At 37.2% G+C, this 27,444-nt stretch overlaps 1 long non-coding RNA gene across 1 annotated transcript; it reads left to right on the top strand.

Annotated features, from left to right (window-relative positions):
- The first annotated feature begins 11,800 nt into the window (after positions 1–11,800).
- LOC309842214 lies at positions 11,801–26,525 on the top strand. Its single transcript, XR_014299563.1, has 3 exons — positions 11,801–11,906; positions 22,401–22,533; positions 26,439–26,525. It is a non-coding gene; the product is annotated as an uncharacterized lncRNA (long non-coding RNA).
- Positions 26,526–27,444: the final 919 nt, after the last annotated feature.

The following is a 27,444-nucleotide window of genomic DNA, read 5'->3' as shown; positions in this document are numbered from 1 at the left end:
CTACTGATTAATTTACCTTCTCACTATGAATCATGTTTTCCTGCTTACTTGCCTATCTGATAATTTCTGACTGGCTGCCACACATTTTGAATTTTAACTTTTTGCATACTGGATATTTTGTATTTTATACTCAAGTTTTTTATTTTGAAATATAGGTAGTGTACTTTGGAACAGATTGATCCTTTCAAGGCTTGCTTTTAAGCCTTGTTAGCTTGGATTAGAGTAGTCTATAGTCTTGTCCTACTCATGAAACAAAGCTCTGCTGAGTACTCCTCAGACCTACATATCATGAGGTTTGCAAGTGTCTGTTGGGACATGTGTTGTACCTTTTCTTGTGTTACTCTTAGGGATTTTTTCTCCAGTTCTTTTCCTGTGACTCTTTTTTCACCCCTGTGTGATAAAGTACTCAGTTGGGGACTTGTGGGGGATTACTCTCCAGTTTTCCCAACTTCTTTCTGCGTTGTATCCCCCTCTCTAATACTCTTCCCTGCATAGTTTGGTTGTCTTTCCCCTCTTGAATTCTCAATAATGTCTCCTCAGTTCATAGAGACCACCAGGATCTGTTTATGGTCCCTTTCCCTGGGTAATGGACTGGAAATGCTAAGGCCAGTCGTCTGGGACAATGGTTTTATCTCATTTACTTCTCTTCTTTCAGTGCTCACTGTCTTGTGATATCCATTATTGAAAGTCTGAAAAAACCTTAATTCACATATTTTGTCTGATATCTTACTCCTTTAAAGTGAAAGTTAAGTCTGGTCCTTGTTACTTCATCACAATAGATAGCCAAAGTCCCCCCCACGATAGAGCATGTTTAGTTTTAATATGCCACTATGTTCTTACAGTATAATTTCCATGTCTCTACTGAGATTCCTTATTTGTTCACCCATGCCTCCATCTTTTGCTATAAATCCTTTAACATATTTATTATAGTTGTTTTTAAAGTCCTTTTCTGCTATTTCTACACCTGAGACATCTGTTTGCATGCTTTTCTTGAAATTTATTTGTGATTATGGGCTACTTTTTCTGTAATTTCTAATTGTATTCCATTTGAGGTGGCTTATAGATACTTTGGATTTTATTAACCTCTCTAGATTGGATTTCATTTGGGCTAGCAGTTAAAATTTCATAACCATTTATTTATTAACTACTTTGTTGGATTTTGTAATATATCCAGGATACAAATCTTTGGTGATTACATGTGGTACAAATATCTTTCCTGCTCTGTGATTTTACATTCTCTTAATCATATTTTTTGATTAAAGAAGTTCATAATTTTGATGTAGTATAATTTTAAGTGTTTTTTTAATGTTATCTTTTATACATGACCTATCGATTTGTACTAACACCAAAAGTGGTCACATTCTATTTCCTTATACACTTGCTAATGATAGATTTTGATTTTTTATTTGCATCTACCTCTTACATAAGACATTGTATGTTATTATTTCAATACATGTATTCAATAGATATTAATCCAGGACTTGTAACATAGTTAAAAAATTTCTGTTTGTGTTCTCTGAATAGACTTATACATAATACCACAAGGTTACAACTCTCAGGGATATTCATTCCAGTTCTAGGATGGTGTTGGGTTGGAGTGAGACAGCTAGAAAGAAATCAACTAACAAACACATTATAAAGTAGTAAAACTATGCAGGAAATCAAAACAGGGTTATGTGACAGTCATCGAAGTGTTGGCAACCTTATTTTGGGTGACTGGAAATAGTTATTTGAGAAAGTGATATTTCAGCAAAGATTTAAAAAAGAAGAAGGAGCCAGTCATATGAAGAAAGAAGGTGAAAACACTAGGAAGAGGAAATCGCTAGTGCAAAATGTCTTACTCGGGTATGAATTTTATTTGTGAAACATGAGGGAAAAATACTGTGACGGTGGTGAACATGCATGTGGGGTGAGACAGAAGTAATCAAAACTCACATTTGGTAACTGGCATGTTTAAACTTGAAGTAAGGATTAAAAGATATAAGAAAGGTGCACACGGCCAATGGATAAATTATGAATTACCAAGAATTATGACAGGAGTGGCATTAGAGAAAGTAACCATAATTCAGGCGGTGAAATCTTCAGAGAGTTACAATGAGGATCTGTGGGTGACTGCACTACGGAGGGGTAGTTAGCGGCATAGTTTAATGCCAGACTGTTCAAATCTAGAGGCGCTTAGGGAGAAAGGAGGAAAATTGTCACAAAGCATTAATGTGCATTGAGAGGATACTTGACACTCTCTGGGCTCAGAAACGAGAAGCATGAGAGAAACACTGCCCATACTTAGGAGAACAAGTGACCAAACAACAAAGGGAAGGAAACATTCTGAGAAGAGTTTGAGTACCTAGGGATTTTGATGATTATAATTTGGTAATTTTGAGTTACAGAAAATAGAGTATCGGGACAAATAGAGAAGGGTAAGGAAATATTGTCATATTAATCTGAGAATAGGGAAGTAGAATCTGTGGATCTACTATTATTTTAAAAGATTTTATTTATTTATTTGACACATAGAGAGAGAGAGATCACAAGTAGGCAGAGAGGCAGGCAGAGAGAGAGGGAAGCAGGCTCCAAGCAGAGAGCCTGATGTGGGGCTTGATCCCAGGACCCTGAGATCGTGACCTGAGCTGGAAGCAGAGCCCCAACCACTGAGCCACCCAGGTGCTCCTAGATCCACAGATTTAAAGCAGCTGGGTTTTTCCTGACCCTGTTGAGTTCCTGACCTACACACCTCTGGCTTCCAACAGTATTTTTTAAGCCTCTGCTGTTTGGGTTTGTTGTTACTTGTAACCAAATGGATCCTGATATAAAAGATATGGGTTGGTTTTTAGCAGGAGTCTGATTTATATCTAAGGTAAATTTTAAGAAGAACATTCTTGCTGCTCTGTGGAGAATGTGATACATGGAAGCAATGATAGAGGCAAAATTAGCAATGGCCAAGAATTCATAAAAAGATGCTCATCGGGCTCTCTGCTCAGCAGAGAGCCTGCTTCCCTCTCTCTCTCTGCCTGCCTCTCCATCTACTTGTGATTTCTCTCTGTCAAATAAATAAATAAAATCTTAAAAAAAAAAAAAAAAAAAAAGATGCTCAAGTTGACTTTTAATATTGTTGACCATTTGTTTGCTTTTATCTCATTTGCTTGATGTGTTACTTTCCTAGGAAAACCAGGTGGCTTAAACCAACAGAAATTTATTTTCTCACAGTTCTGGAGGCGAGAAGTCTGAAATCAAGTGTTGGCAAGGCCATGCTCCCTCTGAAGTCTCTAGGGTGGGATGTTTTCTTGCCTCTTCCAGTTTCAGGTGTCTCCAGGTGTTTCTTGGTTTGTGGCAGCACTGACTCCAATCTCTACATCCTGCTTTAAGGGCCATCAAACCTGTGTGTATTTGAGCCCAAATTTCCTTTTATTATAAGGACACTAGATATTGGATTAAGCTCCAGCTTCTGTCTAGCATTTTTTCCTGGACTATTTGTTTCTTTCTTACTATTGCTTTGTAAATTTTTTGTTAGTCTTTATACTTCATTTAAGAAAAAAATAACTATTTTAGACCTTTTTAGACCTTAGGAAGGTCTAAAAAAGAAATCTCCTTTCTTTTTTAAATTTATAGCATTTTGTTACTTATAAAAATATCTATCATTCCAAGATGCCCATTTTAATCAATTATCTTTTTAATACTTAAATACTTAATACTTAAAGAACTGAATTTTGGATGACTTTGGAATTTACTTTTATTGGGATTTTTAATTATGTTATCTTTCATCACACCCTTTAACCTCTTTTATTAACACAGAGATCAACTTGTGTTTATTGCTTACATAATCAGTCCCTGCTTCAGGTCAGAATGATCCATAAAGCCCTTCCTTCACCTGGGTTGGTCCCCAACTGTTATTTCTTCCTGTTTATCAGGATGGACCAAATTATTTATCATATGCTCCCAAGAGCTTCTTGCTAAGCTGACTTGGAAATTTCTAGGCTTACTCTCTCTGGTCTGAAGTATAGTTTTCTCTTGGGAAATTCTACTCTTGCAAATTTAACTTTCCCATGTGTGTATGTAGACAATTGCTAAATGGAGGTACTCTTGAGGGATTTAGGGGAGGAAATAGCCTCGAATGGAGGGATAGGGCATGGATTATAGAGTAGAAAAAATTCCGAGTCTCAGTGCCCAGGAGAAAAGTGCTAGTGAATAGCAAGTTCTTGAACCAGCCTAAGTCACAAGTTGTAACTGTTTACACATAGATTTTTCTTTATTTTTTCTTTTCTTCTTCTTCTTCTTCTTCTTCTTCTTCTTCTTCTTCTTCTTCTTCTTCTTCTTCCTCCTCTTCCTCCTCCTCCTCTTCTTCTTCTTCTTCTTCTCTCTCTCTCTCTCTTTTTTAAAGAAATAAGGACTTTCAGTCTTACGGTTGGCAGTCAAGCTTCCTTTAGTGGCCATAAATCTCTCCCAAATGCTAAGAACCTGCTCAAATTTGGCAAGCCAGCTGAATAAAAAGGTCATCTTCTTGCCTAACGGCAGATTCTGTAGTTTTTACCACACAATTCCCTTTATGGTCATAATTGTCCCTTGCAAAAATATAGTGTTACAGCAGAACTCATAAAACTGCTGCCTCTGGAATAAACAAGAAAGGGCACATTCTCATTTCAAAACAACTTATGCACCAATAGAGTTTAGCTTCCATTTAAAATGGAAAGCAGTGATTCCACTAACAATGCAATATCTTTGATAGATGGCCTGTTTGACCTTTTAGCGTGTAGATGAATCTGTTTGCACTTATTTGGATAGGTATCTTTTAGGTTGTCATCAACATATGACTCTCACATATATTTACAGTTCCTGTACAGCAGCAATGCTCTCTTTGGTTAGTTCAGGATCCAACACGCTTTTAAGTGCAAGGAGAAGCTTAATAATATGTCTGTTTTCACCATTTTCAGCCCTGAAAAGAAGCAAAAAGAAAAATAAAGAAATAAGCAGTGCATAGTGAAAAATGGGAAGTAGCCTCAACCTGAAAGAGAATTTAAATTGACCTCCACACTTTGAAGTTCACAAGAACAGGTTGTATGGAAAAAGAAAGGATAAACAGTAAGAATCACATAGGCAAATTTATTTCTAAGTTGTGTGAGGTTTCAGTGGTTATTTCACAGATGCAATGGCCAAGGCCCTCTTGTTTTGATGGAGGGAATGGTAACTTTTACATTCTTGGCCATGCAAAAGGAAATAAAAATTTCGAGGGGCAGTTTAACTAGGCAAATAGCTTTCCTTCCTAATGTACCTGATCTGTAGGGAAAAGAATATCCCACAGATATGTTGTGACAGAGGGAACCATTAGACCACAGGAAAAATGTAAGGCACTATCTAGCTTTTGAGTTTTAAACCATGTGGCCCAGTTATACTTTGGTTTTGATAGAAGACGGTGTGTAGATGTTAAGAGCCCTAGGGCTGAACAGTCTAGTTTGGACCTTTTTCCTCAAGTCTCTGCTCATGTGAGCAAGTAAATTTGTTCTTCCATAGGTTGCTTTATTTATAAAATGGAGCTAATGATAGGGCTCACTTTATGAGTCTATGTTGCAATGAAATGGGTCAACATATGTAATGCCCTTAGATTAGTGCCTGGTGCTAGTATAAACACAAAAATGTCAGTTATTGGAAGTAGTTGTAGAAACAGTAATACCAGTTATCCTAGTTTGCTTGGGCTGCCATAATAATGTATGATAGACAGGTGGCTTAAACTACAGAAATGTATTTCTCAGAGTTCTAGAAGCCACAAATCTAAAATCAAAGTGCCAGCAGGGCCACATGCCTTCCTTGCCTCTTTTGGCTTCTGGCTTCTGCTGGTTCTTGGTGCTTTTTGGCTTGAGGTGGCATTGCTTCGATCTCTGCCTCTATCTTACCTGGCCTTCTTCTGGGTTTTGATCTCCCTCTCCTTTATCCTACTTTGGATCCACCTGTCATTCAAGATAATCTCTTCTTGAAATCTTTCACATTATGTCTGCAAAGTTCCCATTTCCAAATAAGGTTACATGCACAGTACCTGGGATTAGGACTTGGATGAATCTTTTGTGGAGGGACACTGTTCAACCCATGGCACACCCCACAACCCATGGTTTAGGTGTGGCTTGTCACACACATTTCCCACCCCCACCCCCAATAGGTGTTTTAACATCTGAACTATTTAAAGTCGTCCATCTTTCCGATCTCAGTTATGGGTTTAAAATGGATAGGTAATTTTAATTTGGCCAGTGAAATCTTTTCTAGAGTTTTGGGATTTTTCCGATAAGATTATATACCATTGATCTAAGTAGGTGTTGGCTGAGGTCATTATGCCTAACCACACTTAAGGAAGCCATTTAATTTTCAGTGCTATGAAAGCAGCTTGCAAAAGGAAGCACAACTTCAACAGTGGGAAGCTGGAAGGGAAGGATGGAGGGGACAAGAAAAAGAAAATATTTTCTGGCTTAAATGGAATGTATCTGTTCCTTACTTATAGTACTTACCACTTGATTTCATCATATTTTAGACATTGTCTGCATGTTTCTCTCCTTTATTAAGTGCAGGATTGAAGACTCCTTGAAGGTCAAGTCTGTATGTGATTGATCTTTGTAACCTCTCACAGTTTCCGTCCATTCAAAACTGGGAACTCAGTAGACATTTATGGAATGAATGGGAATGGGTGGGATTAAGGCAACTCATCTTTTAAAATCTCTTACTATGTTCTACACTTTGTGCTATGTACTTCCCATAAAATATGTCATTTAATCCTTATAAAATCTTTGTAAGGCAAGCATTATTATTTCTCTTTAGGGATAATTGAGCCACAACTCAGGAAGTTTGTGTGGATTTCTGAACACCATAAAGTCTTAGGTGGTGGAATTGGGATTTGGACCCAAAGCTACCTACTTTTAAAACTTGGCCTTCGAGTGTACCTGGTCTCCAAATCTGATGTTTGAACTGAATTTCTAACAAGAAGGAATATTTAGGTCAGGATTTATGGTGATAAATGATAGAGGTGGGATACTTCAATGGAACTTCAAGAAATGGATGTAATTTCTTTATCCAGAAAAGTATTAGGAAGATGCTTAAAATATATAAATGAGCTCATGTAAATTCCCAGTTCAAAACTCCCCAGTGGTTTCTCCTTATTCTTGGAACAAAATCTAAACTTTTCACCCTGTCTTAAAAAACCCTTCATGAACTTTTGCCTTCTCATCTAGCCTTATGCATATATTCTTTAGCTTACTTAAATGTATTAAAGTTTGTTAGTTAACATATAGTGTGATAGTGGTTTCTGGAGTAGAATACATTATTCATCACTTACATTAAATACCCAGTGCTCATCACCAGTGCCCTCCTAACAGCCCTATATATATATTATCTCTAGACGTTCAAAAGCTTCCTTTCTCTTCCCTGAACACAACTGAACTCACTGCTTCCCATTCACGCCAGCATTCTCTTTCTCTGATGGACTCCCCTGATCTCATGACTGGTTCTTGTCTGTCACTTGGATCTCAGAGAGGTCACATATTAAAAGCTGCTTATTCACTTCCATCATTTAAAAATATTCAATTTTAAATTTTAACACTTCACACTATTTGACATTTTCTTGTTAGTTTTCTTACTTGAATGTGTTCATCTTCTATTTTCCCACTCCACTTCAGTGGAATGTAAAATATCCTAAAAGCTTGACCAATGTCTGTCTCCCCTCTCCAGATCTTTGGCTATCATACACTTCAGTAGGTATCTTTTGAATGAATGAATGAAATTATAGCAGCTTGAAGTGGCTGTGGATTGGGAGGGCCCACGATAATTGAGCTTAAGATCAGAAGTAACAGAATAAATATTTGAAAGTAGTTGGCTAGAGTACAAGGTGCATTAGGGATAGCAGGATGTAAAGCAGGGCATTTTGATATGACCATTTTGATGCTGCCGTTTTTTTTTTTTTTTTTTTAAATGCATTTGTATCAAAATGGTTCTGGTGAAATAGATGGGACCATGAAGAAAATGCCACATGGCAAATATTCACAGGCTTTTCTTCTCTTATGCCTACAAAGGAAGAGCCTGCATTTTCTCTGTTCACTTTCTTGCATCTGTGTTATGCAGATGATGGGAGTTACCTCCACTGGAGAGAGATCTCTAAGGTCTCTGTCTCTAATAGAGGAGAATTAGAGGGAAGGAAAGATGTGGTAATTTACATAAGAGAGGGGATGGAGTAAGTCCTGCAAGGAAAGCGTTTATCAGGAAGACAAAGTCAGGGAAATAGGACTGATGTTCAGAGAGAAACAAAGAGATTGAAGGAGTAGCAGCTGTCCTTTGAAGAGGATTTTTGAAGCTTTTGATGGGTAAATAGGACTGATTAGGACATTTGGAGCACTCTGTGTGATGTGCTTTTCCTGTTTTATCGGCTCTTCAAGGTACTTCAGTAGAGATTTGTAGGATTTTTTTCAAGGCCACCAGAGTTGGATTTGTGTTTCTTCTAGATGTGACAAGGCTCAGATGAGCCTCCAAAGTAAAAGTTTTGAAACACAGATTCATCTGGCCTGCGCGTGTCTGTTTATTTTTATCAGTAAATAAGTCATGCTACAATGCAGATCTCCGATGCTGACTTCATTCTTAACCCCATTCCTGTCACTCAGTGAGCATTACTACTTTATAGCCAGAAAACAACCAATAGTGGGTTTGCATTTTAAGAACTTAGTACCTGATGCTTTTTAATTATAGTAAAAATATAGAACAAAATAAAATATAATGTATATATGCCATTGATGATTGATTAAGGGAAGTAGTAGAAATATCATTGAGAATTTTTTGTGCAATTTGATGCTGAGATAAGTAATCATACTAGGACCCAAGTCTCAGCCATGTTTCCCCATAATGCCACTTTTTTCAGAAAAATATTCTCAATGAAATAGCATTGGCCATATTAGGATGTTTATCAAAAGCAATTTCCAATAGATATAAAGAGGAAAATTTCCAGTATTGAGCTATTGGGTCTATCTATTCCCATTTGGAAATGATGTTTCTAAGTGAGAAATCAAAGACCAAGAGTCAGGCCATGCAAGGTGTATGTTCATATGGAGATAATCAGGAAACATTTAGCTTATATTGATTAATGGTTTTCCCTGAGAAAAACAAGAGTGGTGACCTGACTCCTGATTCTATGTGATTTGTTTGCTGGATGTTTCTTACAAGCCAGTTCATTCTTCAGCCTGTTTCTTGCCTCACACACCCCTGGCCTTCACGCTGTTTCATTCTCTACCTTGGGTTGGTCATGCAGTGGCAGAGTTTATAGATGGAATGAGGCAGAAGGAGGAGGTAAAAATATGTGTTTTCCAGAATTGAGATAGGTGAAAGTTTGGGGTTTTTCTTGTTTATTTAAGAATGACTACATCAAAAACACTCAGTAAAACTGGTCTTAGTGGACTGTCTCTGGTATTAATAATCAGCTGTACCAAAGTCACCTCTCCACATGCCACATTTCCAGGGGAAGAGCTGGGTAAGATTCATAAATGACCAAGATTAGATTTAAAAGGGACATTAGTGTTAGATTCTGCAGGGTTGAGTGAAAAACACGACATTTGGCCTCGATTCTGTAAAAAAGAGGAACTAGAAAATTGTCCTTTTAATCCAAGTGAGTGATAGAAATAAAGTGGCACTTTTATTGTGCTTTAGAAGACTAAAGCCCAAAGTTAGTTTCCTGGGTATTAAAGAATCTTACTAGGAAAAACACAAATAAATTTTAAAAAAAACACAATTTTCATCATCAAATAAAGTTAAGAAATGCTGAGTTAAACACAGCTAAGCATATTTCCAAGCTGCAAGGCCTCCAGGACTATCAGAGACAGTTGATATTCCACATAAATGTCCCAAAAGGGAATACTAGACAGTATTTGCTCAACTGGGGGAACTTTGGTCTGAAAGCACACTGATCTACAGAATGCAAATGATTTTGAGGATAAACAGAACAAGAAGGCAGAGGAAATAGTAAAAGGATTATCCAAGTAACCCAGAGGGAGAATAATATCCTGCCTTAGAAGTAACAGAATGAGATTGGAAAAGGAAGTTTTCAACGTTGTGGTGTATAAGAAGTGTCCAAAAACATTGATGTGAAATAGACATCCTTGAGATACTCACTCTCCTTTATACAGGTGCATGTATCTACATCTTTAATTTTTTATTAACCTATATTTCTATGAATTGAACATTTCTGTCTTTAATTAAATGGGACACATGCCAAACTTCTTATACTTTACCTGCTCGCTTCTTATATAATTTATTCATCTAGTACCTCCATCTCTCAAGCTCTCCAACACGTCAGATTCTTCTTTGACACCTCCTTCTCACCACCCGAAAACTCACCCAAAACACTGTCACTTTTTACCTCCTAATTATTGCTAATTTTTGTCCACCTCTTCATCTCCTCAGACTTCCCATCAAATTCTCCTTCCAAAATTATTTTATTTAAAAACATGTTGAATGGTGTCACCTTCACTCCGCTTGAAATTCCATACTTCCCAGTTGCCTAAAGGATAGAGTCATCCCTCTAAGTGAAGGTTTACCTGACTGGCCCAGGCTCCACATCTGCCATCCCTTTCTCAACCAAGCCGAGGTTGTTCCCTGAAACAACACAGCTGGCATTAGGTCCTGTGTCCTGTACACGTGTTGTGTCTTCTCCCTTTTCTATTTGGTGAAAGCTTGCTGATTCTTTAAAACTGCTCCCTCTTTGAAATCAGTTTTGAAGATATTAAATACATCTGTTCTGTCACTCTCCCACACATACTTCAATGCTGCTACCATATAAAGAAAACCAATGTGGTTCTACCTTTGTTTGTTCTACCAAAGTCAGTTTCCTCTTCATGAGTGAATAAGCATTTTCTTCTAATCTTCTGGTGAATATGTTGGTCTGGAAGCTTCCCAAGCCTTTCTAAATGTTGAAATAAATTATTCCCATTGGTTCCCCTTTGTCCTCTGTTCTTCAAAATATAAAAACTAAGTAGATTTAGTTAAATTTAATTCCATTTTGGCCCATTTTGCCTTTCTAAAAACAACTAAAAACTGCTTATATCATTACCATTATTTATCACACAATTTACTAATTTTCAACTCAATAGCAGCAAACCAATTCCAAGGTCACTTTCCAAATCTTTTTTAAAAACGAGATGGCCAAGTGCCAGCAGTTTGGTGCTGTGTCCAATTCTAATGAAACATTAAACATTTTAGCCAGCAATTCCAGTGTCCTCTAACTGCTTTAGAAACATTTGGTTGGATGCCATCTGTTCTTGGTGATGTATTTATGTTTTGTTTGTCAAATTTTTTCTAAAGTATCCTCTTTACTTATTTATTTATTGATCAATTTATTTGGCCTATACACTATGAAAGTCACTAAGAATGTATTAAACAGCTAACCGGTGCCCAGCATAGTGCTGGGTAACATGCGGAATACAAAACAATCTGTCCTCCAGGAGTTTGTTTTTAGTCGGGGCAAAAAAGCAAGAACAAAAATATGTAAACCATGTGACTTAAGTAACTCAGGTGCTATCAGCTGCAGGTACAAAATACATTAAGCTCCAGGTTTCAATGTGTCCTGAGCTCCTTCCAGCAGCCTTCTCCACTTCCCTGTTAAACCCTTCCATTTCTCTGTGGAATTTCTAAGAGGTATTTCTCATGTGCTCAAGAAAAGTCTACTCGCATTCTTTTATGCTAGCACTCTTTTGGACATGTATTGCTTAAAAATGTTTTGAGAGAGGTATTTCACCATGGCCATTGCTGTCAGTCGTCTTGAAATTTTTGCTCTCTGCAGGCATAGCTGGTACTGTTGATGCTTCTCATCTGCTATGCAAGCTGGCTGGATGCTGCCATTTTCAGAGATGGAAAGATGAGAAGAACTTTGGTCTTCCTAACTCTGTTCCCCACACCCTGAGGTATGACTGACTGCATACAGAGTCTCTCACTATCTTTCATCAGAGCAATCCTTCCTCTTTTGTCTTGCACTTCTTTTCTAGACCTTGAGGTGGCTGAACAATAGACTTCATCTTCTGTTTCCTCAACTTGAGTATCTTCTGTGTCTGGTCGCCATGTACTGTTCTTTTGCTTCCTCTTGCAACCCAAAATTAAATTTCTCATTCACATAGACTCATGCAAAACAATGCTGGGAGGTATCTTTGATCCTATGTGTCCAGTCTTCATTTGGTACTGAATAAATTCACAATGCATCTCAACCCTCACAGCAGCCCTACAAGGTAGGCACTGCTATTCATATTTTATAGCAAAATGTACTTAAGTTTACAGAAACTAGCTTAAGGGTACACGACTAGTAAGATTCCATTATTAGAAAATGTTGGCAGCCTATTCCATGAGTGGGAAACTGCAACAGTTTGATTGCTTTAATTTGCATTCCCTTTTTGTTACATAAAAAAAGTAATGTCTTGATTATAGGGAAACCAGTAAAATGAATTTTATTTTGATAGAACTTTAAGCTAGAACATGATAGAACTTTAAGTTAAACTTGCTGTGGTTAATTAGTCCCTCCCTCAGAATCTTTTTTTTTTTTTTTTTAACTCTTATGTAACCCTCTAAGCCAAATTTGAAATCAATAAACAACAAGGCCACTGCTCAAATCAGGCATTATCTGCTTCAGAACTTGTCATGTCTCAGTTTCTGATTGGCAAGTGAATTACAGCCAAGTACTTATTAGATGGTTAGGCTCTCTTCCAGTACAGTCTTCAATTATCTTTGTTATTGTACAGCAAAGAACATTTGCTTGATGAAGTAGGGCCGATGTGCTTATTGTATGTCTTTGCCTTCTCGTTAATCTCCCCAGTTCTGCAGTTTGTATCGGTTTTCTAGTTATTAGAGGGAATTCATGAGACCATGCTTTATTATTAGTGCTGTCTCCTAGCAGTATGTAAACCTTTGGAATATGCAGAAAACATGACAAATCTCCCAGCCCTGAAGTCTTTCCAAGCTGAGTATGAATGGCCCCACTACAGCAAACTGACAGGGAAGAGTGCTAGTGTTTTAACTGGTGAAGCTAGAGTGAATGGAATCTATTAACATTCTTAGTCATTTAAATAGTCATCTTTTCCTTCTTCTCATCCCTGTGGCTTAAATGTAGTTTAAAAAATGTATTTTCATATGTGTGTGATTGTCATTTCTCTACTAGTATACATGTTTCATGATGATGTTAGACTGAACCTCAATTTTACTGTAGGACTTTAACTGGAGAACTCCTTGAACCTCCTAATAAAGCTTTTCCTCTTAGGTGACCCACCTGAACTCTCTAGCTTCTAATTAAATACTGATTAAGAAACAGCCTTGCATTATCTCTTAGGAAAATCCCAAGTAATCAAATGGTCATGTTCCTGAACTTTGGGGATCCCTTGTCTTTTCCTTTCATTGGACTTCCCTAAGAATCATCGCACAACCCCTGACTGAGGGCAGACACAGGTAGCCATCTTGATATCTCTTGAACACTACTTCAAGGAGAAAGGTAACACTAATTAATACATGTCAAAGATCTTCTAATCAATTTCTTCTTCTCAGTAGTGAATTATTTCCATAGGAGAGTAAAACTCTTGCTTAAAGACTTGCAAAATATAAAATTTGGCATGGGATATGGAGATTCACACATAGCATATAATGTTGTAGCGTGGAAGCAATATTGAAAGAATAGATTACTGGAAATAATGTTTTGGACAGAATTGAAAGGTTTTGGTAAAGAGTAGGTTTTTAGAAGGGGCTTAATGGAGAAAAGGAATTATTCTTTGGAGGAAGATCAAAATACCTGTTTCTACACATGGAAAATGTCTTCATGTTTACTTTCTCTAAAAACAGTAGTCCCATTCTTTCAAGGTCAATATCCTGAAATGAGGGAAACATATAGTCTTTAATTTGTGTACCTTATATCTCCTGCATTTTGTTAACTGAGTACTTATGATCTTGTGTCTTTTTGGTGTTGACTCTTACATCCTTTCGGATGCCAGTGGGAAGTGACGATTTTTCCATTTCTGTTCAAGTGTCTCCATATTCAGTATTGTGTAAAGATGCCCTGAGAAGTAAAGTGTATGAATAATGATGTTTTATGACTGCAATTATTCCTCAGTTGATTATTCATTACTCATAGTATGAACTCTGAGTGAAATTTACATTTTCTTCCTATAGTTAAATGTTATTATCAATTTAGTGTTATAAATTTCTGCCAGATGTAAAGTAATCATGCCTCATTTCCAATATTGAATTGTCTTTGAGTGAAAGATCATATGTCTTTACCAAACCTTTTCTATTAATTACTAATATTTTCATTCTTGTATAGTACCATAAATCTTATCCATTAAATGAAAAATCATGGCTAATTCTGAATCATTAAATGAAAACTAATGACTAAATCTAACTCAATTCATGATAGTATCTTTCTAAATTTCATGTTTGCCCTAATCGCCACAAAACTGGATGCATTTATATGCTTGTTTCACATTTGTGTTTTAGCTTTTATCCTAGTTTATTCTTTCCCAAATGGTTCTATATTTGCACCTTGAATTCTTCCAAAAGGTTTTTTTTTTTTTTTAAAGATTTTATTTATTTATTTGTCAGAGAGAGAGAGCAAGAGCAAGCACAGGCAGAGTGGCAGGCAGAGTCAGAGGGAGAAGCAGGCTCCCTGCAGAGCAAAGAGCCCAATGTGGGACTCGATCCCAGGACGCTGGGATCATGACCTGAGCTGAAGGCAGCTGCTTAACCAACTGAGCCACCCAGGCATCCCTGAATTCTGAAAGGTTTTAAAGTAGCTTTCTGCTGGGTTCACTATCACTTGGATGTCTTTCTCAAATTACTTTTCAAAGATCTCTGTTCTTAGGAATATCTCAATAACATGATTTTTGTTTTCATCTCTTTTTTTTTTTCAAAATATTTTGAATAGATTTTTCATTTATTTCCAATACCAAAACATGTTCACATGTTTGGCTAAATATATTATACAATGAATATATAACGCATTCATTGAAAATGAAGAGAATTGTTTTAGTTACATATACCCTTTTCTTTATTTTTTTCCCCATTATATGTAAATAATGCTCTGATGAATATTCTTACACATAATTTTTGTACATATTTCTGCTTGTTTTCTTGAGATAATTGTTTAGAAGTTGTATCTCTAGGAAAATGTTCTTTTTAGGTAAATTTTAATCATTGCTTAATTTTGGCATTTGAATTATTTGTATATATATGTAATTAAGATCTTGCATATATCATTGAACCCTGATGTTTCTTCAATTACAGATTGCCTGTTTACTAGTTTCCTTTGTCCATATGTCTTGAACTTTTCATCTTCTTACTAATTTGTAGGAGATATTAATAAATTTGTGGGGTTAATCGTTTGTCACATATTCTTGCATACATATTTTATTTGCTCAACTCTTATTAATCCCCTTTTAAATAATTCTTCCTTTTCTAAAATAAAATAACTAAGAAATTTTTTAGCACCATCAAATTACATTTGCTCATCACTTCTTTTAGCTTTTTTCACTTTCCCCTGTTTACCACTTTAATAAATTTTAATTTGCTCTATTTCTCATAAACTGACCTGTTATACCCACACTCTTGCTTTTACTATTGGTCACAGGTTTAGTATGCAATTGGAGTTGCCTCTTAGAAAGTTTGATTAATTTTGCCCTCTTGCTTATAAAGTTCATTTTCCTTCTCTGTCACTAGCAGCTTTATTTGTCTGACTCCAACTGGTCCCCAGCACAAATCAGAGGTGCCACATTATTTATGTTTTATTTAATGTATTTATTCAAGAGAGGGGAAATAGGAGCAGGGGGAGAGGGAGAAGTGGTTCCTGCTGAGTAGGGAGCCCAGTGTGGGCCTCAGTCCCAGGACCCTGTGGTCATGACCTGAGCTGAAGGGGGATTCTTAACCAACTGAGCCACCTAGGTGCCCCAAGGTGCCATTTTATGATACGGCAGAATGATGGCCCAAAAAGGATGCCCATGCCCTCAGCTCTGGAACGTGTGTATATGTTACATACAACATGGCAAAAATAACTTGGAAGATGGAATTAAGGTTACAGACCTTAAGATAGGGAGAATACCTTGGATTATCTGCATGGACCCAACATCAATACACAGGCCTTAAAAATGAAAAAGAAAGGCAGGAGAATTAGAGAAATGTATGTTAAAATAAACAGGAGACATTTGAGGCATAAGACACACTTGACCCTCTGTTGTTCAAATTGCCAATGCAGGAAGGGGACCTTGAGACAAAGAATGATTGGTTTTTAGAAGTTGGAAACTCTCCTCAGCTGATAGCCAGCAAGGAAATGAGACCTCAGTCTGACAACCATAAGGAACTGAATTCCACTAAGAACCTGAATGAGCAAAGAAATGGATTCTCCCCCACAGACAGAAAGGTACATAGCATGGCCTTGCTAAACTTTGACTTTAGCCCAGTGACATCATGCTAGACTTCTGGCCTACAATATATAATACATATATATTGTATATGTGACCTGTATAATAATAAGTTTGTGTTGTTTAAGCTCCTAAGTTTATGGTAATTTGTTTTAGGAGTAATAGGAAACCAACAAGCAAGGCTTTATGGAATTTTGCTATTGGGCATTTTGTTTCAATTTCTGACTCAGGCCCTTAATAGCTGAATAATTATAGAGCTTATTCACTACTTATCTCATGGGGCTGTTGGGAACCAGAAAGTAGTTACAATAATGATAGCAATAACAATAATGACAACAATAATACTAATAATATGTTAACAGTATAATAGTATAGCTACATACAATATGTTTTTAAAATAATGATAGTGGGTAACACTTACTGAATGTTTACCACATTTCAGATCCTTAATATGATTACTTCTTTTAATGTTTATAATGAATTTTTGTTAGATGGTATTATTACGATCCCCCATGCTTTTTTTTTTTTTTTCCATACACCTGAAGGATAGAGTTATTTAAAGAAAAAAAAGGAAAGGAACAGAGAGGCTAACTTGCCTAAGCTCATACATATAGAGTCAAAGAATGCTGGAGCCGATGCACTGAGCCAGACAGAATTTTCCAGAGCCTGCATATTTGATCACCATGCTAGAGCTGTTCTATTACTGTTGTTGCCATTTACTATAACCATTATACCACATCTGCTCAACTATCATTGTTTTCGTTATAATTATATTATTCTTATCAACCCAATATCAATAAAAAGTCCACAACTGGTGTAAAAGTAAGAGTGGGATGACTTACATATGGGGTTTTGACTTTGAAGAGATTGCCTTTGAGCCTACTGTATGGTTTGATCAAGGGGCCAATTCAGTTAATCAGAGCTTACCTTTATAGTCTAAGAGGTGGCAATATATCCTGGATCAGGTGACTTGCCTTTAAGTACCAACGGTTTTTAAATCATCTATGAATTTTGAAGTGTTTATTTAACTTCTGTGCTCCAGTTGCATAACTGATATCCCTAGTAATATAGACACCTCTTAAAGTTATGAATTAAATCAGATTGATGGTCATCGTAACTATGAAGTTATGAGATAGATCATTCAAATATGAGGCTTTATGTCATCAGAACTTTTTTTTTTTTTTAAGAATTTATCTTGGAAAAGGGAAGAAAAGTGAATTGTTGGATTTTTCACTTCTATCCAGAGGGTTTATATGTTTTGTTTGCCAATGCAATTACTTTTATAATGTTTCCTCTGGTTTTCACAGTATTTAGGCATGGGACTTAGAGCTGGCAAAGCAGAAGTGTGTAAGAAGTGAGATGGTGAGAAGCAATGGCTAGCTGCTTAATATTATGATACCACAAAAATGAATACATCTATTTTCCTGGGGGAGACAGAAGTACATTGCTCTACAGCAGCATTGTGTGCAGAGAGAAGATGCTCTAAATATTGTGGGTGTGATGACAGAGACAGGACTGGAAGCCACTAATGGATTCTCAGGCCGGTAAGACCCCTGCCCTGTTGGCCTTGACCATCCCATGGATGGTGGTTGTGTTTCACTCCCAAAGGGCAGCAATCATGCTTTCCCCCCAGTCTGAACAAAAAGGATAATTGGGAGCCTTGGTGGGTAGGCAGGGGGAGATTTTTCAAGTCAGATCTGGAAGTCCTATAAACCTAGGCCAGAGGACACAACAACATTTTTTTTTTTTCTTTTTAAGATTTTATTTGAGAGAGAGAGAGAGATCATGAGCTGGAGGGAAGGGTAGAGGGAGCAGCAGACTCCTCGCTGGGCAGGAGGTTGACACGGGACTCAATCCCAGGACTATTGGGATCATGACCCAAGCCCAAGGCAGATGCCCAGCTGACTGAGCCACCCAGGCACCCCAGAGGATACAACTTTAATGATCTCTGGGCCCCTCCTCACTTAGCTCAGTACTCATCTGCCTTTTTAATTAGTGTTTCATTTCTTTGACAAACTATTTACTCTGCTTATCGTTTATATCTATGGCACTCATTTGTTTTCAGCCATGGGTCATGGTAACTCAGCGAGAGCTCGATGTTAAAGGTCTCAACATCCTCCTAATCAGCGTCCTGGTTTAACTTTGCCAGCCCCCTGCCCACCCAGAAATCAGTGGGATGTCTCTTAAAGGCAGGTCTGATAGTGATACTCCCTGTCTACCCCGAAGCCAAAATTAAACGAAAAATCAGAGCCTCTCAGTATCAGTTGTTTTACCACAAGGAAAAGTTCTACATTCCTTAATACATCTTCAAAAGTATTTATGTCTTCTGCATCTCTCCCTTGTTCATTTCTCAAGTCCCATATGTTGCTGCAAACTACCCCTGCTTTAACCCTCTGTAGTCTATATGAGCAAGAGCCTCAGATCCTTGCAATCTGGTAAAATCTTGGCATCATGTCACATCATTGCTTTCTTTCTTTCTTTTTTTTTTTTTTTTTTAGATTTTATTTATTTATTTGACAGACAGAGATCACAAGTAGGCAGAGAGGCAGGCAGAGAAAGAGGGAGGGGGAAGCAGGCTCCCCCCTGTGCAGAGAGCCCGATGCCGGGCTCTATCCCAGGACCCCGGGATCATGACCTGAGCCGAAGGCAGAGGCTTTAACCCACTGAACCACCCAGGCGCCCCTCATTGCTTTCTTATATGTTAAAGCCATCTTACTTTTCCCGAGTAAGTAGAATGCTAATCCTTATACATACATGCATATATATATATGTGTTTGTCTGAGTGTGTGTGTGTGTGTGTGTGTGTGTGTTCATGGCAATTTCATATGCACTATATGGTTTAGTCTGTATAATACCACCTTGAAGTAAATAGTACAATTTTTATTATCTGTGTTTTGTAGATGATACAACCGGGCCCCATGTACTCTGCTTAGCCTGAGTCACCAGACGGTGGGTGACAGACTGCATATATCTGGTTCACTATGTAGAGTCTAGTTTCTTTTCATTTCTGGGTTATTTTTGAGATGCCTCTGGTTCAAAATGAAGAATAATTCAGATGAAAATCAAGGCCATGAGAACAAATTCCATGTAGGTTTCCTTCACCACCGTGTTGCTCAGCACTGGGCATGGTGGAGGGCAGGTGCTTCATAATTATTTATTAAATGAAGGAAGGAACTTCTACTGGGCTTTCAAGACTTTTATGCTTATGAATGGCTTGCAGAGAGGAGATGAGATCTTCTCAGGGACTTAACATGCAAGAGGGACTTAAGACATCGAAGAGTGAAGAGATAGACTCAGAAATGAATCTTGGCTCTATTCATTCGTTGTGTGCTTTTGGACCATGATTTGAATTCTGAATCTCAATTCTATCATCTGGAATTTCAATCATCTGGCTAAAACATAAAGACAACATTACTCACTTCATAAAGTTTTTGTGGGAGGTAAATGACAGATGTATAAAAAGCATGTACCACAGGGCCTAGCATTTAGTAGGTGCTTGATAAATATTACTCGTTTTCTTCCTGCTGTGAGGGAGAAGTGTTAATTCATAGCCATTTAGGTCAGCAAGAGATCCAATCATTTAACATTTTTTTTTTCTAAATAGTCATTACATATTTATAATTCCAGGCTGCTTGATTTATATGTGTTCGTGTTAGCGGCTTCTAAGCAGTTTCCAGCTTTTGCATACCCCTAGAGTTTATCTCATTCTGCTACATAGGTTGGAAATAAATTTTGAAAATCATACCAATATAATTCAACAATCTTTCAGGCTGGTGGATTTAGTTGTGAGTCTTAGCTAAGGAAAATAACAACCATAGTAAAATGTTTTGTAAATCCATACCTGATTGGAGAGAGGATATTAGAAGTTAAGCTCTTGATTTTATTATATCTGGGTATTAAGCTACCTTTTGTATTTTGCTTGGTATGCTAATCCATATAGAAAGCACTACAGAAATTTTGATTTTATGAAGCTCTCTCTAAATGATTCTTTTAACCATGTAAGTACTGAAATGTGCAGTTTTGCAATCCATTCCAAGTACTCGAGGACTCAGGGAACAGTATTCATTTTGCTTTTAAATAAAAATTATTCTAGACCTGAGTTCTGTTTAGGGGGTTAAGAAAGGATAGTGATATGTTTTTGGATTCCTTTATGTTGCCATATTAATTAAGTTAGTGTGTTTTGTTCCTTTCCTTCAAATGCCTTTTTTTTTTTTTTAATAAGTTGAAAAACTGTTTTTAGACATTTCTACAGCTGATTATGCTTCTTGTGAAATTTTGACAACTCCTTTCCCTGGTGAAAATCTGTGTGGATTTCTGAAGCGACGCAGTTTACACCAACAGTTTCTGTCGAGTTTTTGCTGCTGTGGCTCTGATTTGTTAGCTGTGTCCTTTTAACGGATAGAAGTCTCAATTTCCCCGTTGGTCAAAAGCGGCAGTTAATACCCACTTAACCAGTCTGTTGTATGGATGAAATGATATATGTAGATCTCTGTGTGTATATGTGGCAGAAGCTCTCTAAATATTAATCCCTTTTCCACCTTTGTCTGCTAAGCATTCTTTAACCATCTATATGCTGCTGATGGTTTTATAACTCGTGGTAATACCACTCTGCATTTATGCACCACTTTTCACTTTTGCCAAGCCCTCTCCTGTATTAGATTTTCATCCTCATAACAAGCCTGACATGTGGGTAACACAGTGATTACCACTTCCGTTTGGGAGATAAAACCAATTGTCAAATTGTAAACTTCTTAGGTGTGAAGGACTATGTCATTTGCTCTTTTCTTTGTTCCTCAGGCTGAGCTTGGCCCTGAGCTTGGCATATATTCAGGGCTATATAAATATTTGTTGTACAGAACTGATTGATGGGAAGAGCAGTAACCTGTGCAAGGTCACACAGACAGAGGTGATGGCAAGACTGGGACAGTCTTTCAGATTTTTCCATTAGACAAGCTGTGAGCAACTTTTAATTTTTTTTTTCCCCAAAAGGGTCAATTCAGGGAAAATAAAAATGTTTACATGCCACAATTTTCCAATTAAAATGAAAATGGCTTTATTGAGTCTCAAGGAAAAATATATTCCTTCTACTTAGATTACTTCCTTCTGCAGTAGAAAAGTGCCAATGAGAAATATTAGCACTCCTTTTTCTCCACTAAAATGTTAATATCTGGGCATATTTGAGAAGGAGCCACCCAGAGGCAGCTTTCCAATCTTTTATTCCCTCATATTTGCAGAGCACTTTAGAGTTCACAAAGTGCTTTCATAGGCATTATCTAATTACATTCTTGAAACAATCCCAGGAAGGGGTATTATTACCAACCACACTTTACAAAGGGTATGCTCAAGTTGAGAGGGGGAAATGACTTGCCTAAGCTCATACAGCCAGTGCATACTGAACAAGCCTAGATGTGTTGCCTCATAGCTGGTATATGCTGAGCACTAGCTTCCATTATCTGTTGTAGGTCCTGCGAATGAATGGAAGATAGGGTCCCCCCACCCAAAACAAAAAACAGTATGAGCATTTCTCTTTCTTACTGCCTGAGTCTCTAGTCTTGTCTGTCTTTTTGTTTTTGTTTTTTAAATCCAGCTGAGTACAGAGGCCTGAGAACAAACCACTCCAACAAAACAAAATGAAAACATGTTATCTCCTTCCCTTTCCTTCCTTCTGCTCTGAAAGTCTCTTGCTTTGTATGGGTAAGAATTACACTGTGTGCTAAAAAATGAATTTCCATGGCCTTCAGTCTGACCTGAATGACCTACCTGGGTGACCGAAGCCACCAAAGAGAGATGTGTTCTGGTTTATAGAACGCCAGTGATTCGGTAGTTTTTGACTTGAAAATCTAGAAATTAATTTTGTGGTGGTTTCAAATGTAGTCAGACTAGACATTTTTCACTAAGTATGCATGCGGTGTCCTTTCTTTCCCACCTTGATCCATTCCATTTCTTCATATCCATGTCATTTGCTTTTGTGGACTTGCAACCAGAGATTGCAATAAAACAAGTTTGTTTAACTAGATTGCCCACGGTGAGTAAGTGAAAAGACGACCCCTCCACCACCACCGCCATTGCCAACGCCGCCATTCCTTTTCGGGGAGTTTTCCGAGCCTCTCTGGAATGTGGAGAAAATCTGTGGAAATATGTAAGGCAGGTGCGTATTTGCACAGGGTGCCTAAGCTGGGAAGTATGAAGAAGGAATAAGAATGACACGGGGTGGGGGGGCATGGCTTTCTGCTGATGTGACTGTCTCCCCATAGCCAGTCTCAGCACACTGGTCTCCTTCTTTATCTCCCCTCCACGGTTTCTCATTTGTCACAGCTACATGAGGTAAGAATTAATTTTGAAGTTCTTTTTTTAATGATACTTTTCTTTTTTTGCTACTACATCTGCTCCCTCCCTCATTTGCATTTCACAGTTTATCTGTTGTCAGTGACATCATTTTCCAAATTCCTTTGAAGAGGACGGTGTTGTCTACCCTGTGGTAACTGATAATATCTTTTGCAGGGAGAAAGAATACTTGGGGAAAGGTGGCCTCAGATAACTCGCTCCTCTTGAAATCCAAGAGCTGCTTTATGTTTGATTTTCTGCTTTCCGACCTGATAGAAATCGTCATTGACTTGTTTTAGACAGGGTTGTGTTTGCTAGCTGATTGATGAAGTCCACATTTAGTGGACTTGCTAGGTTTCTCTGTTTGTTCTTTGAGCAATGCTGCTGAAAGTAAAATTAGACCTTCTGTGGCAGGTGCTGTTTCGGTAGATGCAAGGATAGATTTAGACCATGGTAGGGAGGTTGCCTTAGACATGGGTACATATAATTTTTCTTCTCATATTTTCTTACATCTGCACTTCTAAAATATCACTGTATCTACTTTTTAATCAAAAAACATAAATGCAAAGATAAATCAATTAGTAGTTCATTGAACTGGAAATCTTCACAATATGCAATTTGCAACTATTTTGTCACTTTTGTGATGCTTGTCATTTTCCACATTTCCAACATGCTCATGACTACATAAACAATATTTAGCCCCAGGTATTTTTACTTAGTAAGAACCTAAATCCCCCCAGTCCTAGGCCTATATCCAGAATTTCTCCAAAGATAATTATTATAATTGATCAGAAAAGCTTATATTTTCTTTTCCCCACGTGGTAACTCAATTTATTGTCAAAGGTAAGATTCAGCCCAATATTACTCACATTTAGCAGACAGACATTTATGAGTCACCGAATGGCCCATGGCACAGGGCTCAGCCTTTCAATACTAGCATGTGATATTAAAGTGTTGCAACAGCATCTTAACTAATTATAATCTCCCTGCACTTTGACTCTTTATGCATCTATCAATCCTCTACACCATCCATTCCTTTATGAAGCCATTTCTGACTGCTCAGAATTATCTCAACCTGTCTTTAAGGCAGAACACTTACTCTTGTTTTAGGGCATGGGATATATGGTATCATTAGATAATGCATTCATTACAGATGATGCATATAATTAGTTACTTGTAATTAGTGACAGATACAGATAATGAGTGGTTTCCCACTCATTTTTAAAATGAATTATTGAATATAACATGCATACAAAGAAGTGCACAAATCACAATATATATCTCAATAACTTTCATATAACCCTTTTCCAGAGTCATAAATAGGATATTACCAGTTCCCAAACAGTGGCCTTTGTGTTCCCTCCCAGTCACAATTTTTCTCCCAAAGATGACACAACCCAAACTCTCATCACCATAGTTTTAGTTTTGTGTATCTGGAATTTTTTTGCTCAGTATTATATATGTGAGTACATGAATCATTAGTGGTACATTCAGTAGCACTGATATTTAATAGCCCATTTTAAGGGCATACGACAATTTATTTATTCATTCTACTATTGTTGAAAATTTGTTTTTGTTTGCTTGTTTTGCTTACTAGCCTGGGGCTATGACTGTGCTCCTATATATTTTAACATATAGCTTCCAGTAAGAACACATATATGTATATTTCTATTCATTTGGTAATCCTTTTCTTGAGATACAGAATTTCCAACATGAAATCAAGAATTGCATTTTAATTTTTAAAGAAACACAGGAATGTGTTGTGCAAACATTTGAGTTTTGAAAGCAAGTACAGAAAACTTCTTAAGTTGGTCTACTTCCTCACTCCAAACATTGGAGCTTTTAAGTCTGTTTCAAGTTCTGTTTCCCAGAAGTAAGCAGGCTAATTAGTAGTGCATATTGGTTTAAAGAAAACCTGTTCTCAATTTAAAACAAAGAAACAAATAAATATTCTGAAGCATCAAAGAAAAAGGAGAAAATACAAAAAAAGGTAATATGAATTCCTAAACAGAACTTTCACATGAATTCTTAGAAATTTTTTAAATAACAACTCATACCAACACTCAGTAAACTGAAACCGGGTCTTATCAAGGAACCCAGAAAAGACTAAAGAGATTTCTAAGATATAAAATATAAAATCAGCATCAGAAACATTTAATATGGAATGGTAGAACTGTCTCTGAAGAAAATCAAATAATGAAGTAGAAGGCAATCTGGGATAATCTTTAAAGTATACTTAATTTCAAGAGAAGATGGAGAATGAGAATGTACTGAGTAATAGGAAGCAAAAGAGAAGAACACAGAATAAAGAGAGATGAATACATAGGCAAGAATAATAATAAAATTAAATAGTAATAAAAGAAAAAAAATTCTAGAACTAAAGTAGATAAATTCCCAAGATTAGGACTTGAAAGAAACCAAAAAGGTCCATTACATTCCAAGTAAAATGCATAAATGTAAACTACTATGAAAAGACATTAACAATTTTTAACTTTAATTTTCAATATCAACATACAGTAAAACAACCTATCAATCAGATGGATACTGATTAAATCACTTTTCCAAATACCTTTTCCTGAATTCCTGAATTCCTGAACTTCTGAATGGCAGGTGTGATCCAATATCTTAAGATGTGGAATTCTACACCTTTGAATTCAGCAACAGTGTTGTTTGTCTCTGAATTTTCCTAGCACTTAGTTCACTCAGTACATGTTCCTATTTAATCCAAATTGATCTTTCTTTAGTCTTATAAATATGCATTGTACAGGTTATATCTCAGTATGTCCCATGGCACCTCAAAAAGACTCACAAGATCAATGATGAACATTCAAGGGTTAAGTAAGACTGCTATCTCAAAGCACAGGTACAGTTCTATACCAGTAATGGACTATGCACTAAACACGATCATTGTTTTTGAGAAGAAATATTTGGATTTAATTAAATAACATCATAAAGATAGCAAAAAGACTAATAAAAATTAATTGGAATACAGAACGCCAAAAGGAGAGCTGGGACTAAAAAAATCTTAACTGGTATGACTACTTGAGTAAAATAGGACACAAAGAAAAAAAAGTGAAAATTAATGGACTCTACCTTCATGATAAAGGTAGATAAGTGTCAGAAGGTAAGAGAAGCCCTGAAAGTGGTCAAATTTTCTTTTTTGAAAGGTAAGTATGGAAGGACTATTCTTATATTCTAAAATTTGTGATACATTATAAAATGATTAATTATGTTATTAAGAAATAGTAAAATAAGAACATAAAATAGAATTACAGAAGATGACATCTAAATAATAACTAGAAGACTAGATTTAAGTGGTTTAACCTCTGTTAGAAGAGGAAGAAACTTAGGGGCTCCTGGGTGGCTTTGTCGTCAAAGTGTCTGCCTTCGGCTTAGGTTGTGATCCTCAGATCCTGGGATCGAGCAGGAAGCCCGCTTCTCCCTCTCCCACTCCCCCTGCTTGTGTTCCTTCTATTGCTGTCTCTCTCTGTCAAATAAATAAAATCTTTAAAAAAAAAAAGAAACTTAAATTGAATTAATAAATTTATAATATACAAATACAGTTTAAAAAAATCTATATAGGACACCTATGGGGACCGATGGGGGCCCCACACTGTTGTATGTGAGTCAGTGTGAACCTGGATCCACCTTCATCTGAAGTCAGGAGTCCCAAACATAGGCATGGGTCAACCAGAGCCTCATCTGCCTCCCTCTGCCCTTTCTTGCCAGGACCAGATTGACCCTCTCCATGGAGGTGCCAGCCTAAGCAAGACTACGTTAGGGGACAATTATTTGTAAGGGATCATTCAAGGAAGGAGTTTTGCTGGAGGAGGTAAGATAACATGAAACCTTTAAGCCCTGGTGACTCACAAAGCAGCAGCACAATTTTTTTTCCAAACAGTCCAGACCCATCATTAGCCTTGTTCAAAACGTTTGAGTTTTTATGACTGTGCAAGCAAAATTAATGAACAGAGTTTGAATAGGATCCTTAAAGATTGGAGAAAGAGAATTCTTGGTGGTATGGATTCCAGAGAAACATACACTAGCCACATGAAGAAAGCAGGTCATCCGTGAGCAGCTCCCCTACATCCCCCGTGTGCAGGATCTCCTCCTCTTCCTTCTCTTCACCTTCATCTCTGTCACCAACACTCCCACTCATGCTTTAGAATGAATGCGTTTTCTTCAGACCAAATTGGAAGAACTAAAAGGAAATCTTTTGTTCTTCCCAACCTAGTCAATAGTAGCTCGGGTGAGGGCGAAGTGCCTTCAGTCACAGATACTTCTCAGAGTTATGGCAAAGTTATTAAACAACACAGTACTGAGTTTTTTTGACAAGGTTGGAATGATGAAAGACATCAGAGCGATTTACAGGTTTATTTATTTATTTATTTAAAGATTATTTATTTATTTATTTGACAGAGAGAGACAGCAAGAGAGGGAACACAAGCAGGGGGCGTGGAAGGGGGAGAAGCAGGCTTCCCACAGAGCAGGAAGCCCCAGGTGGGGCTTGATCCCAGAACCCTGGGATCACAACCTGAGCAGAAGGCAGATGCTTAACAACTCAGCCACCCAGGAGTCCCTGATTTACAGGTTTATAACACACTTCACACAAGCCAGTGTATGCAGATGTGGAAAACTGAGCTAGTTGTTGAATCTTGTCGGGCAGAAGTAAACATATTAAGAAGACAAATCACTCAGAGGGAAAACGTCTAAAATTGAAGAAGATTGTAGCAGC

Source organism: Mustela nivalis (genome assembly GCF_964662115.1).
Source record: "Mustela nivalis genome assembly, chromosome: 10".
NCBI classification, from domain to species: Eukaryota; Metazoa; Chordata; class Mammalia; order Carnivora; family Mustelidae; genus Mustela; species Mustela nivalis.
This window is presented reverse-complemented; position numbering and strand designations above follow the sequence as displayed.